A 15,646-nucleotide genomic window follows, 5' to 3' on the forward strand; every position below is an offset into this window, starting at 1 on the left:
AGGCGTGAGGCATAGCCTAAGGGGTAAAAAAAGGCGTAAGCCACATGTATTAATGATTAATTTGTGAATTAATGCAAAAAAATGTATTTTTATAATTTAAAAATATAGAAAAAACACTTCAATAATTATGGGCCAAATAAAAAAATATATATAAATGAAAAACTAATAAGGCAAATCAAATTCTATTAGTTTTTCTTAGTGTTTTAAGAAAGTTCAATGCAAAAGGCATAGTTTTCAAAACCAAAGGGACTGGATGGTCGGACCAGAAAAACCGGGAAGTGGTCACCTGACCGGTTCCGTTTCCCCCAAAACCGCTTTTTTCCCCATAACCGTTGATTTTGGTTAGCAAACCGCTGAACCGGCTGATTAACCGTTCAAACAGTTTTCCAATTTTTTTAATTTTTTTGTCAGAACGGGCCGGCCGTTCAGGTCGAACGATCGGATCGTTCAAACCGGTAACTGGACCCTTGATCGATTCGGTCACCGATTCATTTTTGAAAACCATACAAAAAAGGACTAATCAAGTTCATAGTTTATTTTGGATAAATCAAGTAGGATTTTTCTTATTATTCTAAATATAATGTCCCAAGTTTATTATTTTTCTCACTTCTTCTCTTAATGGATCTTTTCTCTTTTCAATAATAATAATAATAATAATATATTGTTATTATTGTTGTTGTTATTTGCACAGATCAAATCAACCAAATTGTTTTCTCTTCTAAATTAGCTTTTTGCATGAAATGTAAAATATTTATAATTATTAGTTGATTAGTTATTATTTTACTTAATGCTTAAATTCCAAAACTTGTTGCTTATAAACATTTAGTTTATGGATGGATGCATGTAACTTCTATCATTCTAATTTGGTATGTTATATGTTATTTTCATTGATTTACTAACTTTAATTAATTTTTCCTTAAAGTTTGAGGCTTATGCCTCACCTTGTTAGTTCATTACGTTTCAACAATGTCTTTAGCCTTTTAAAACTTTGTTTGTTTGTGAGCTCGAAAAACAAATCAAAACCATATGGGATTAAAACAAATTTATTCTTAAAATGAAAAATACAGAAAAATGCTATTGATTGTAAATGTATTTTTTGTTTCCAAAATGAAAGCAAAAAATGTGTTAGCATGGGTATTTTACGACAAAATTGTTTTTGTTTTGAAATTGTAACATCAGCAAAAAAAGGAAAAATGTTAATGGATTGTGTTATTGTTTTAAAAAACAAAAATAAGTTGGTTTTGTTTTAAAAACAAATAATGTTTCCAAAAAAAAACAGAATCAACAACACTTTTTTGGTCTCAGTTTTGGAAACAAGAAGTACATATATGACCAAAATTATGCTTTCTATGTTTTTATTTTAAGAATCAATTTGTTTTCAAACCTGATGGTTTTAATTTATTATTGGAGTTTACAACAACGTAAACAATTGAAATTGGAAAAGAACTCTCTTTTATTTGTGGCTTAAAGAACAAATTTTTACCTAGTGATTGATATTATTTGTTTTATTTTTTATTTTTAAATCCGATATTATGTTTCATAGGTTATATTGTTTGGTCATGTATATAGAAAACCACCAACAACACTTATAAGAAAAATTAATCTGTTTCAGTTGAAGGGGCTAAAAGGGTTAGGAGTATATAAAAAAAGACTTGGATGGAATGGTAAAAGTGTAAAACAGGGTTTATGTTGCCAACCCTATTTAATTGGAAATTGGATTAAATCTGAATTGATGATGATGATGAGATTGTATGATATTTATACTTCAAAAGTTAATGCAAACAAAATTCCTTGCACTATTTCTAAATGGCATAGGGAATTAAAATCATGAGTCTCACACTCTCCCTACGTTATCTACAAGGTATGATACCTTGAAAAATTGACAAATAAAATCAATCGATATTATAAAAGTGGTAACTAACCCACCGGTATTGGGGGAGATGTCTGATTAGTCAACTCAAGGTTCGTCTAGTGTCCTACCCTTTTAGCATTTAGAAATTACTAAAATCATCTATTTTTTCTAATTCCCCCCGTAATTAGGGCCGCCAAGAGTCGGGTCCCACCCGATGGATCTAAACCGGTTGGACCGGTTCTGATTCCAAGAATTGAAATTAATGGGTTGATTCGTGTCTCGATTATTATTGGTTTGGAACTGGTTCCACCCAGTCCCGAATCGATTCACACCCAACCTGAGCTATAGTAATTGGGTCTATCGGGTCAGACCTGATTGTCATGACCGGTTCAGTTATGGGTAATACGCCTAAGCAAATTTATATAAAACCCCGAATAAACATAAATTTGACATGTTTGGCAATCAAAATGAAAATGAAATGATTCATTATGGGTTTTTAGCATTTAGAGTGGCATTAGTCCTACTAGTTGATTACTTGATTTGGCTCTGTCTATTAATATTTTTATTTTTTGGGAAGCTTGGTGCACAATCAAACTCGAAAATACGACTTTTTGAGTTAAAATGATTTCGAGCTCAAGTCTTTGATTCAAATCAAGTTCAAGCCTTATGATTTTTCGGTGAATCAATCTCAAAATAGCCAAATATCTGGTTTGGCTCCACTCGAATCCACCCCTACTAGTTATTAATGTAATATTTAAAAGAGATCAACTTAAAAATGAATCAATTTAGGGGGTGAAGATTAGGCTTGTTCACGAGTGGCCCACCAGGCCCAACTTCACACTGTTTTGGGTACTTTGCTCATAAAAACATGCATAGTCTAGTCCAACAATACTTAGGTCAGAACCAGAATCGAAATCGGAATCCTTAAGAAATGGAAATGGAATTCCTAATCCACATTCCTTTTTAGTACCAAAAGAGTCTATGACAACAAAGAGGCGTGACATCCAAAAGAATAAAACGTAACCAATCAATTGTAATTTGGAATCAAAATAGGTATTCATCAAAATTCATGGGAGGTTTTGATTGGAATTTTTGGTATCATAGAATCACAAATAGTAGTAATCAATAAAGTGGTATTGATCAAAATTCAACCTCTCACTCTCGCCATATATTTTAGGGTGAATCTATTAAATTATCCTTATTATTTATGAAATTAACAAACTGTATTGATATTATCTTGTAATTTTTCTGATAATTGATTAAAATCTTTAATTTTTCGTGATACTCCATTCACGCGTGAATCATTTTAAAATTCCTAAAATATCCTAATTGTTCACCGCCGTTATTAGAAGTTGCAGCGGTAGCGATGATTTTCGTATCATCGTTATAGGCGCCGACGGCTTCTGCAACTTCCGAATGAATCCCTCAATCAGTGATTTTGGTACCATCGGGGTTGGGCTCGCCGGCTGCATCCTCAGTATCTGGTCCATCATCTTAAAGAACAAATCCCTCTCCGACACGGGAAGACGACAGTGTTGCTTGCAAAATGGATCGCGGCTCCAGCAGTGTTTCATAGATGAATTGAATAAGGTCTCGGCGGTGAGTGGTGGGGTTTGTCTCGTTCAGCTTTGATTGGGCAGAGTCTGCAGGTCTTTGGGCACTTGTGGTATGACAAGAGATTGAGGATGCTCTCTCAGATCTCCACTGCCTTCGATTTCTCCAGTGGCTCCACCCGGTGGCTCTCATCGGGGTTTGGAAGAAGAAGGAGAGAGAGTGATCTTCTTCTTATTCTTTTCCTTTTTTTTTTCTTCTGCTTCATTCCTCTGCCCATCCTTTTCCATCACTGTGAACAGTGACCGCTGCTCTCTCCACTTTTTTTTTCTTCTTCTTACTCCCTGCATTTTCTCTTCTTCTTCTTCTTCTTCTTCTTCTTCTTCTTCTTCACTCTGGAGGGGACCGCCACCTCCACCTAGACCGGGTATGCCATCTCCTCCGCCGCCCTGGGATGCCTCCTCCACTAGGTGGTGTTTCTCTTTCCGGCCCACCTCACCTAAGTATGGCAAACTAGCAATAGCGCTGAGTTCAGATACCTCAGTAGCAAGGCTCAGTGTGTAGTCAAACTCTGACCCAGACCCAGTTCGGAACGCGGCAAGCGCAGGTTACGACGATCAGTTGTTGAGTTCAATCGGCTGCAGGTCCACTACAACCCCATCTCAATCTCATCATATTTTATCCATTAAATCGAGCAAAAGTGTCGCCTTCTTCCTCTTATAAGTCGACACTTCAAACTCTTGATTGGTTCTGTGAGTTTGGTTTAAGCTCTTCCTTTTCTCTTTTCCATCATTCTTTGTTTATTTCTCTCTCGCCAAGCTAAAAGCAAATCAATAAATAACATACACAATGAAGATCCAGTGCGATGTTTGTAATCAAGATGAAGCCTCCCTGTTCTGCTCCGCCGACGAGGCTGCTCTCTGCGATGGCTGTGACAGCCGCGTCCACCACACCGCTAGTGCCCTAAACCTGCGATGGCGAATTTGACATCAGTTGGGTTCCGACACCAAGTATGGCAAACTCTCAGTAGCAATAGCACTGAGTTCTGACACCAGTAACCGGACGGACCACGGATGCACTACCGACGGCCCTGGGAGAGGGATGGTGAAAAAGAAGGGACGTCGCCTGTGCTGAGCAAAACAACAGTCTCTAGGCAAAACAGTAATGTCTGCCGTTATTTTCGGCTACGATGACGCCTATGGATGAAAATGGAGAAAGAAGCAGCCGAAGAAAGAGAAAGAGAAGAAGAAGGTATGAAATTCAAAGAATAGTGGAGAGCAAATTTGACATTTTGTTTCTTTTGTTAACACTTAACGAGAATGTCAATTGTTAGAAAACTTAAGGGTACAGCTTGTCAATTTCGTGAACAGTAGGAGAATTACCATTGGTTCCGTAGCCAGTTCAATCAATGTTTTAAAAAACGAGTCAGAACTGGAACCACTTTGGCCACTGGTTTATGGGTCAGTGGTTCAACCATCCGGTTTGAATGGACAACCGTTTCAATGAAAACAATATTAAAAAATGTCAAAAAAATGTTATCCAGGTTGAACGGGTTGATGGTTCGATGTGTTGTTGACCAATTCAACATTTTTTGGCAAAGGACCAGGTCAGGGGTGAAACGGAACCAGTTTGATTGGATGGTTTCTAGGCCAAATGGTCCGACCATCTGAGTCAACTATAATTCTAAAACCACGTGCTGAACAACTATAGTGTTCAGCTAATCCATACTTGCTCGGTGTGCTCCCTGAGTGTGCAGTGTGCCTACCTAATTAGAACTAATTGATTGAGGGGTCCGGATCACCTGCCAACAAAATACGTTTCAACACCTTACCAACACAATGCTACACCACACATGATACATGGCAGGTCCCACTTTTATGGTGGATCCCAGTCTCATGGTGAGATGTGTGGTACCGGATCTTGTTGGTAAGGTGTTGGAACTTATTTTGTTAGCAAGTGATCCCAACTCATTGATTGAGGGATGGCACAACACATAAGCAAGAGTCTGGATCACCTACCAACAAAATGCATTCCAACACCCTACCAATAACATCTGACAACACACATCTTATACATGGAGGGTCCCATTTGTATGGTGGGCCCCAGTTTTTTAGCGAGATGTACAGTGCCGGATCAAGTTGGTAGGGTGTTGGAACTTGTTTTGTTGACAGTTGATCCCAACTCAATAAGGAGTCCGGAAAAAGGGAATAAGGAGGGATTAAAAATTGGTAAATTACAAAGACCCCCCATACTATGGGGCTTGTGACAAAGACCCCCCTGTACTTTGTTTTGTGACAAGGACCCCCCCTGTACTATGATCGTGAGACAAAGACCCCCTTCCATTAGCCTTCCATCCAAAAAGGTCGTTACAATATTTTTTAATCCCCATACTACCCTTATAATAACAAGACGAGAAAAACACTATTCATCTTCCCCAACCTTCCGATTCTACCCTTCCGTTCCTTCACATTTCTCTTTCTCCCTTTCTCTCCTCTCTCTCCCCCGATCTCTCTTCTTGCCCTTCCCCTGAACAGCGTCGAGATTGAACCCATTTAATTCAATCCCGACCTCTCTCTCTCTCTCTCTATTTTCCTGCTTTCCTGACCAGTTCAAAACTTTCAACCCGTCCTCAAATGGTTGGATAGGCAACTTCCGTCATCGTGAAATTGCAGCATGATAGGTTTTGGGCATTCCAAAAGCGCCATTGCTGTTACGGTGAAGATTCTGGAGGTTAGGATTTGCACCGAGAGCGGCAGATGTCGAATCGAGATCTGGTGATCTGCAAGAAGTCTTAGCCCTAGCCCTAGAATTGGAATGGGATTCAGAATCAGCGGCAGCAAGGTAGGTGTTGGGGAGGAAAATTCGAATGGAGAGGGAGGTGAAGGCATCTATGTGGATGTCCTTGGTGGTAATGCCATCAGTAAAGGAAGAATTAGCAGCGGCGACGGGGTCTTCAGGTCGGGATGTGACGCCAGGTCCGGCTCTACAAGTGTTGCAGGGGAGGCGGCTCTAACTCCACAAGTGCTGCAGGAAGAAAGTCTCCGGCTCTGTCAACTACAAGTCGTTTCGCCATTTTTTTCTCCCTCTACTAGTTGCCATGGAAGAAGAAGAAGTAGACGATGACGATGAGGAAAAGATGGAGAAATTTTTTGCAGGCTAAATTTTTCGGCTCCGACGATTCAGTTCCTCTTCTTCAGCACTTCTAGGGCCTTCTTTCAAGCGCCATGAACAAGCTAAATCATCGAAAGGGATTGGAAGCTCCGTCGGTTTTGCAATGGCGTCCAGACCCTACAACTTGGATTCATCGATGTCAATTCCCTCTTGCATTGTATGCTCCTCGCCAGACTGGTCCATTGTGCTAAGTCCACCCTTCCGCCCCATCACCTGGTATCCTTCCGTGCCTAGCTACTCCTTCCTCGTCTACCCTCCACGGCTCCTCCCTTCGGTGAGATGCTCCTGTGCTACGAGGCTCTTCCCTCCAGTTCCACCAGGGACTACAGTCTCTCCCTGCCTGGCTCTGGCGTCAAGTTCGATTCTCTATTGCCCGAATGCCATTCTTCTCACTATCATCTGCGACAGCTATACAGACGAGATTAAAGACGGAAAAGAGAAGAAAGGGAAGATGAGAAATGAGTTTCCTCTGTCCTTTCATTTTGGAGAGTTGGTAGAGAGAAAAAATGAGAGAGGACGGTGAGGAAGGGGAAAAGAGAAGAAAGGGAAAATAATAGGTTAAATAGATTTTAAGAGAAAAAGGGCAAAAAAAAGAGAATAGAAAAGGTTTAGTGGGGTATTTTGATAATTTAATGCATTGCATTCCGGCATTTGACTTAATGGTCAAGGAGGGTCTTTGTCTCATGGTCATAGTACAAGGGGTCTTTGTCACAAAACAAAGTACAGGGTGATCTTTGTCACAGACCCCATAGTACAGGTGGGTCTTTGTAAACAGAAAAGAGAGGGAAACCGAAAACACAAAAATGAGCAAAAATGACGACTTGACTGCATCTGCCATTGGCATTTATCTTATTCTCTTCCTCTCCTATGACGGAACTTTAGGAGTTATTGCAGCATTGGCAGCGGACGCACTGCCATAATTCTGATGCCTCCATTGGACCTTCGGGACCCTTTTCTCTCGAAGCTTGTTTCAGTGACTGCAACTTCTCCGATTCTCTACTCCCCCGATCTTCCGATTTAGATACTCCTTCATATCTCGATCTTTTCAACTATCCCAAGATCTTGTCAATTCCTGCTCAGTCAAGCAAGATTTCCCTGTTTCTCGACTCTTCTTGATTTTGCTATTTAGTTATTGGTTCATTGTTGAGTTGAACTCCTTTTCCGATTTTTGAATGAATTTCTTGATTTACTGAACGAGTGCTCTTTCTCCCGCTTCTCATATGGCTTCTTTACTTCTTTCTGAGCGTTTGTTTATTTGTATTTTGGTTTGCCTGTGTCTGGCAAAGGAACGCAGGCCGAGGAAGCCTCCACCAGAATTTCCTTCCCTACTTCTCCATGGGAGGATTGTTGCCAGTAAGTCTTGGTCCCACGGTCCTACCACAATTGTTTTTTGGTGATACCGATTGAAATTTGTTCATTGCGATGGCATAATTTAGTGGGATAGTTTGGTTAATTGCTCGTTCTATTCCCTTTACTAATAGAGCTTCAATTGTAACATAGTATCTGTAATTGTTCGCTCTTTTACTTAAAGGATGGATATACAGTTCTTTTGCCTTGTTATACTGTTTGTGCCACTAGAGGGGAGGAATTCTATACCATCTTCATTGCTACAAGCTTTTGCAAGTAAAATTGAAATAGCAGAGAAATGAGAGGGCTTACCACCCTGCGGCTTGCGGGAGACTCAAGACGATCACTAAAACAATTGTAGGGAACAGCTAACCACCCTGGAGAATTAACTGAGAATCATTGTGTTTGGCATGTCTAAAATTTTTAATAAGCACCAATTATTTCCCCTTTGATATTGCAAATCGAAATATCTCAAGTGGTTATTTTACTGATTTTCTAGCATTTTTGGAGTGTAGAGAATGGCTAGCATTTTCAATTCCCAAGAGAATTGTTTAAACCCATTTGTGAATTGCAAGCTTTTGCCAAAATCAGAGGAAAGAAAAAAAAAAAGATTTTTCTCATATGGAGATCAGCAGAATTGCTGATTTTATTATATAAAGATCAAGTGTTACATAGTTTTAAAACTCAAAACTTGGGATTGACGCTGTAGAGTGGAGCGGACTTGGCAAGTTTCCTAGAGTTTTGCTGAATCAACTTAAAAATAAATCAAGTAAAAAAAAATGGTTATTCATTTAAAATGGATTGCAGCCAGTTCGTTGGGTTAAGATGAGAACCCTTATCTTACAATCTTAAAATCGCTTTATTTTCACTGGTATCATCAACTCATTCCTTTATAGCTTGTTTGGATGCTACATGACATGGAAAGGGGAATGAACTTTTCTTTGGTATCATCAACTCATCAATTCTTAAGTCTTCAAAAAAAATCTTTAGTCTTGACCCTAGTAAATATTTCTAGCTTGTATCACCTCTGTAATTAATTGCTTTTAGACAATGGATTGAAGAAGACTTTAAAGGAATAAGAATAACGTAGAAGATAAGACCTAAAGTTCAGGCTAGAATTATTCATTTTGGTAGAATCTCATGTTGCACCCAAATACTTGATCTATTTATAATCTCTAATTCCCTCTAAATAACCTTCTTTTTTTCATGGGGCTACACAACAGGGGTAGCCAGTCACCCTATTCATAACTCCCCCAACCTGGTGAACGTCCGGATTTGATCCCAGGTCTCTGCTAATACCAGACAGAGACCTTACCAATTGGGCCAGTTGGCACCATCCATGCCCTCCAAATAACTTAGATGTTAGTTAGCCCTCCATATGCCTTTGAGAGAATTTGAGAGAAAAAATGAATTGATTGTATTGTCTTGGAAGGAGCATATACACAACTTTATATAGAATTACAGAGCTAGCTTACAAGGCGATAAAATAGGAAACTAACTTTTCCTAGAAAACTAATTTTTATATCAGTGGGATTCTCCAATTAATATCCCATGATTCTAGGATATTCCATAATTCTAAGATATCCCATGATTCTAGGAAACTAACTTGTGTATGTTTCCTAAACTGATGGACCTAAAATTATGGAGAATCAATCTTTTACTTTCCAACACTCCCCCTCAAGCTGGTGAATATGCATCATTCATTCCCAGCTTGGAGATAAGTCCTTGGAATGCCACACTGCAAAGCCCTTTTGTTAGCACATCTGCCAGTTGACCATTCGTTGAGACGTATGGAGTGCAAATTAATCCGTTATCCAACTTTTCCTTTATGAAATGCCTATCTATCTCAATGTGCTTTGTGCTTTGTCCTGTCATGTTGGACGGAATTGTGAGCAATGTTAATAGCTGACTTGTTGTCGCAGAATAATCTCATTGGACCTTCCCATCTGATCTTTAGGTCTTCCAAAATTATCTTGAGCCATAGTAATTCACATACTCCCTGAGCTATTGCCCTGAATTCTACCTCCACACTTGATCTAGCTACCACATTCTGCTTTTTATTCCTCCATGTCACAAGATTTCCTCCAAGGAACGTACAGTAACCTGTAGTGGACCACCTATCCAATGGGAGAGCCTGCAAAATCTACATCGGTGTATGCCTCTAGGGCTAATCTAGTATTTCTTTTAAACAAGATTCCTTTGCCAGGATTAGCCTTTAGATAATGTAGTATCCTATAGACCACCTATAGGTGAACTTCTTTTGGGTTGTGCATAAACTGGCCAATCATGATCACGGCATATGCTATGTTTGGCCTTGTGTGGGCAAGATATATAAGTTTTCCTACTAATCTTTGGTACATTTCCCTATTCACGGTTGGATCTTCATTTGCTTCTCCCAATTTGTGATTTGGCTCAATCGGTGTGGATGATGGTTTGCATGCTAACTTTCCTGTCTCTCTTAAAAGATTTGTTACATATTTCTGTTGTGAGATAAATATGCCTTCTCTTGAATGAGCTACTTCAATCCCTAGAAAATACTTCAATCTCCCAAATTCTTTTATTTCGAATTCTCTGACTAGGCATCTTCTCAAGGCTTCCTTCTCCTTTTCATCATTTCCTGTCACAATTATGTCAACATATACCAGAAGAGTCGTGACTCCCCCTACATCCGAATGCTTTATAAAGAGTGTATGATCTCCCTGACTTTGTTTGTATCCGATGGCAAGCATAACTTTAGTAAATCTTCCAAACCACGCCCTAGGTGATTGCTTGAGACCATATAGTGCTTTCTTCAACCTGCAAACTTTATTTCCTTTTAGATTTCCTTTGAAGCCTGGAGGAATATCCATGTATATCTCCTCCTCTAAATTACCGTGAAGAAAAGCATTATTTACATCAAATTGCTCCAAGTAATAGTCGAAGTTAGCTACTAGTGACAACAAAATTCTTACCATATTCATCTTAGCCACTGGAGCGAATGTCTCCTAATAGTCAATACCATAGGTTTGTGTATATCCCTTTGCCACAAGTCTTGCCTTGTATCTTTCTAGAGAGCCATCTGACTTGTACTTTACTGTGAAAACCCACTTGCAGCCCACGGGTTTCTTTCCTGGTGGTAGGTCAACAATTTCCCATGTTTGATTCTTATCTAGAGCCTGCATCTCTTATCTCATGGCATCTTTCCATTTCTCATCAGATAATGCCTTAGATAAAGTATTAGGAATATGAATGGTGTTTAGACGAACTAGGAAACTCCTATGTGATGGTGAGAATTTTTTAAAGGACAAAAAATTTTCTAAGGGATATAAGGGATGTTTAGTGCATTCTCTTGCGCCTTTCCTAAGGGCAATAGGAAGATCTTGGTCAGATGCTAATTCAAAAGAAATTTCTGGAACTGTATTTACCTCATCCTCAGGATTAGGAGTTGAATCTTGAACCTACACAAGATTAGGATCCCGGTCTCTTCTTCTTGAATATACCTGCAATCTCATAGAGTCACAAAATTCATCATTCTCTATCATGGGTCTGATATGAATGGGTGAAGAAGTTGGTTTGGTTTGAGGTGGTTCGATAGGTGCAGATACGGATTGAACTGGTATAGATGTTGAGTTTGGGTATTGAGAAACTGTACGTAGACCAAGCGGGAACAAATCTCTGTCTTATCTTCAATGAATGACAAGGACTCCCCGTGAGGATAAGGTTGAGTGAAATATGGTGTTTTTTCTTCAAAAGTGACATCAATAGAGACAAAATTTTTTGGTAGGTGGGTGGTAACACTTATAACCCTTTTGGGTGGACAAATAACCCACAAAAATACACTTGACGGCTCTTGGATTCAACTTCCCTCTATTATGGCTATGGACATGGACAAAAGCAATGCATCCAAAGATTCTTGGGGTGAGATTATTTGTTGTACGTAGATCGGGATAAAATTGAGAAAGTGTTTCCATTGGTGTTTTAAATTCCAGCACCCTCGAAGGTAATCAATTTATAATGTGTGCGGCTGTAAGCACAGCTTCCCCAATAGGTTTTTGGAACATGCTGGTGGAAAAGTAAGGCTCGGGTTGTATCTAGTAGATGACCATTCTTCCTTTCTACTACTTCGTTTTGTTGTGGAGTAGTAATGCAGGAGGATTCATGGATAATCCCTTCTTTTTGAAAATATGGGGATAAAGTTTGGTTGAAATAATCTCGTGCACTATCCGATCTAAATCTTTTGATTCTGACCCCAAACTGATTTTGAATCATGTTATGGAAATTTGGGAGTACACTACTTACATCTGATTTAGATTTAAGAAGAAAGATCCAAGAGACCCTAGTGCAATCATCAATAAAAGAGACGAACCATCGTGAGCCAGACACATTTGGAATTGTAGAGGGTCCCCATATATCACTATGGATCAAAAAGAATGGAACTGAACTTCTTTTGTTACTAATTGGAAAGGGCACACGCTTGTATTTTGCAAATTCACACACATCACAATGAAAATATTCAACACTCAATCCTTTAAACAAGGAGGGAAACATAGTTTTCAGAATTCCAAAAGATGGATGTCCTAGTCTAAAGTAATGAAGCCAAATGGTGTCTTTGTTGGATGATGAAAGGAATGACAGAGATAACTTATCCTGGACAATATTTGATTTGCATGATTCTTCAAGATAGTAGAGTCCATTCTTCTCCTTAGCAAGTCCAGTTCTCTTCCCCGAATCCTAGTCCTGAATATACAGTAAGAAGGATAGAAAAGCACATTACAGTTCATGTCATGGGTGAATTTTTGGATGGATACCAGGTTAAAGGACAATTTAGGAACATTAAGGACATTTTTTAGTGTAAGTGATGGATTAATATGGATATCCCCAAGGCCAGCTATGGTAGTAAGGGAATTGTCTGTAATGGCTATTTTTCGATTGCTTGGGCAGGGGGTATAAGTGCTAAAATGTAGTGAGGAGTGAGTCATGTGATCTGTGGCTCTTGAGTCAATAACCCATAAATCCCTAATAGGTTCATCTGAGACATTTAGTCCATGAGGAATAGAAAACTTACCTAAGATTGCAAGAGAACCTGCACCACTAGGTTTCTCCAACGGTCCCAGAAGCCCCCTTAACTTTTTGATCTCCTCCTTATTGAACTCAGTCTTGTCTGGAGGCTTTTCTTGGCTCGGCTGATTCGTGGTGAAGTTAGCTTGATTTCGACTCTTTTGTTGTCCTCCTCGGTAGCCCCATTCCCTGTTTGATGGTTTACCATTCAGCTTCCAACACTTCTCTTTGGTGTGCCTTGGTTTCTTGCAATAGGTACACCAAAGGGACTCCTTGTTGTCCCGTGCAGAGGACAAATCTGTCTTCATTCCTTCCAGTATTTTCGGTTGTTCTATCCTTGTAGCCATGGCTGAACCTTCTAGTACTTGGGGTTCAAGCATAACCCCCCTATGGCTTTCTTCAGCACGAATCAGAGAAATAGTCTCATTTAGAGATGGTACCTCTTCTTTGCCGAGAATTTAGACCCTAACTTGATCAAATTCTGCATTGAGTCCTGCAACAAAGTCAAACACGATCTTTTTCGATAAAACTCTTTAGGATTGCTGCATCCGCTGCACATTTAGTCTCAATGCACCGATAATGATCGAGTTCTTGCCATAGGTTCTACAGTAAATTTGCGTACTTGGTAACTGTCCTGTTGCCTTGTTTAGTCGCTCCAATCTTGACTTTAATTTCGTATACTTGTGCTACATCACGTGCCTTTGAATATGTTTGTCGGATGGCATCCCATATCTCTTTAGCCGTGGATAAAAACATACACGTGTCGCTGATTTCAGGGTTCATTGAATTCCATAACCATGACATGATCATGGAGTCAGCTTCGTCCCATGCATCAAATCTTGGATCTCCTTCCTTCGATCTCGTCCCTAAGAGATGGCTAAGCTTTCCTTTTCCCTTTAAATATGTTCGAATAAACTGAGACCACTTCAAATAATTTTTCCCGTTCAACCTATATGCTGCCTAAATGTTTTGCAGGTCGCTAGATGCTTGATGGGAGGAGACTTCTTCCGATTGTGCAGTGGTATTTGATACAGTGGCTTCTGACATATTGGGCGGGCTTCAAAAAAGAGAGAAAAACAGACAATGAAGGTCTGAAAAATTTAGTAAGGGTTGGCGATGAAGGCCTAAAGAATCTTTCAGCCAATGTCCAAAAAAAGGTAACTGTAATGCTCCACCAAACTGAAGAGTGGATCAAAACCTCTCAAAATTTCAAACTGATCCAAACCAAACCAAAGGGATTCAGTAAATATGCTCTGGGCAACACCAGATCTAAGATTTCAGACTGATCCGATGTCTCTACAAAGAGATCCAAGAAAAAGGATGAATCCGATGGCGTAGCAGCCCAGAAGAAAAAAAAATGTAGAGTTCAGATCTGTAGCCGATCTTGAAGAAGAATGGACACTCAAGAACCTCCCAAATACTGTTAGAGAGTTCTTGAACCAGCAGCAACAAAGATGACCGAAGAGATACTATGTGTAGATTAGGTCGTGACTAGCTCTGATACCATGAGAGAATTTGAGAGAAAAAATGAATTGATTGTATTGTCTTGGAAGGAGCATATACACAGCTTTATATAGAATTACAGAGCTAGCTTACAGGGCGATAAAATAGGAAACTAACTTTTCCTAGAAAACTAATTTCTATATCAGTGGGATTCTCCAATTAATATCCCATGATTCTAGGATATCCCATAATTCTAGGATATTCCATGATTCTAGGAAACTAACTTATGTATGTTTCCTAAACCGATGGACCTAAAATTATGGAGAATCAATCTTCTACTTTCCAACAGCCTTCTTATTTTTGAAAAAGTTATGCCCTGAAGGCTGAACATGTTTTCAATCTGATGTTATTCAGGCAGTTAAACTGATGAACCCAATGATCTGACAGCAGTGTTTTCAACCCATTGTTCAATGTTGACCCAGATCATCACCTGCGCTAAGATTGTTTAGTCTAAATCCCAAACCAAGGTTCAAGGTATTGCTGAACAAAATCCACCATAAAAGGTGTAGAAAAAAGGAGTTCATAATTGGAAGAGAACAAAGATAAGGAAAACAATATAAATGATAGCTTAAGTGTGATATTTATTTTGAAGGTAAAAATACTAAAATTGCAATAATCTATAAGGGAAATAATGTGGTATCTAACATACTATTTTCCTAAAGGTAAAATATTAAAAATCAATTATTACAATACTAAATTGGATGGACAAAATTGTCCTTGAGAAATCATGATGCAACTAATTGCCTCTTGTTATGTAAGGTAACTAGCAAATTCTAAGACACGACATGGAAAATTGATGATCTTTCTGAATTGGACAATACAACAAGAACCCTAAAATATGGCTACACAAAATCAATAAACAGAAAAGGAAAATAAAGAGTAAGCTAAAAAGAATTGAGATGCTGTATAATTTTTGTATAATACTATACAATGAAAGCATAAAAAGGGATGCAAGATAGAAGCCTTCTGTTGAATTTCTTATATTCACATTTCTAAACTCCAAAATACAATTTTTTTTCCTACACACATAAATACAAATATCACAAAATTACTAAGGCTGGTTCAACCAAGCTGACATAACCTCTCAATTTCCTTCATTACAGCACAACCACTTCAGCCATAAATTCAACCAGTCTTGTTGGGCAAAATCAATTTAGCAATGAAACTTTAAATCAGAATGAGAGC

The 15,646-nt window shown here is 38.9% G+C and overlaps 1 pseudogene; it reads right to left on the reverse strand.

Moving 5' to 3' along the window:
* Positions 1 to 5,505: 5,505 nt before the first annotated feature.
* LOC104599065 (protein SLE3 pseudogene) lies at positions 5,506 to 6,958 on the reverse strand (annotated as a pseudogene).
* Positions 6,959 to 15,646: the final 8,688 nt, after the last annotated feature.

Source organism: Nelumbo nucifera, chromosome 3, assembly GCF_055504915.1.
Source record: "Nelumbo nucifera cultivar China Antique chromosome 3, China Antique-T2T, whole genome shotgun sequence".
Taxonomy (NCBI): domain Eukaryota; kingdom Viridiplantae; phylum Streptophyta; class Magnoliopsida; order Proteales; family Nelumbonaceae; genus Nelumbo; species Nelumbo nucifera.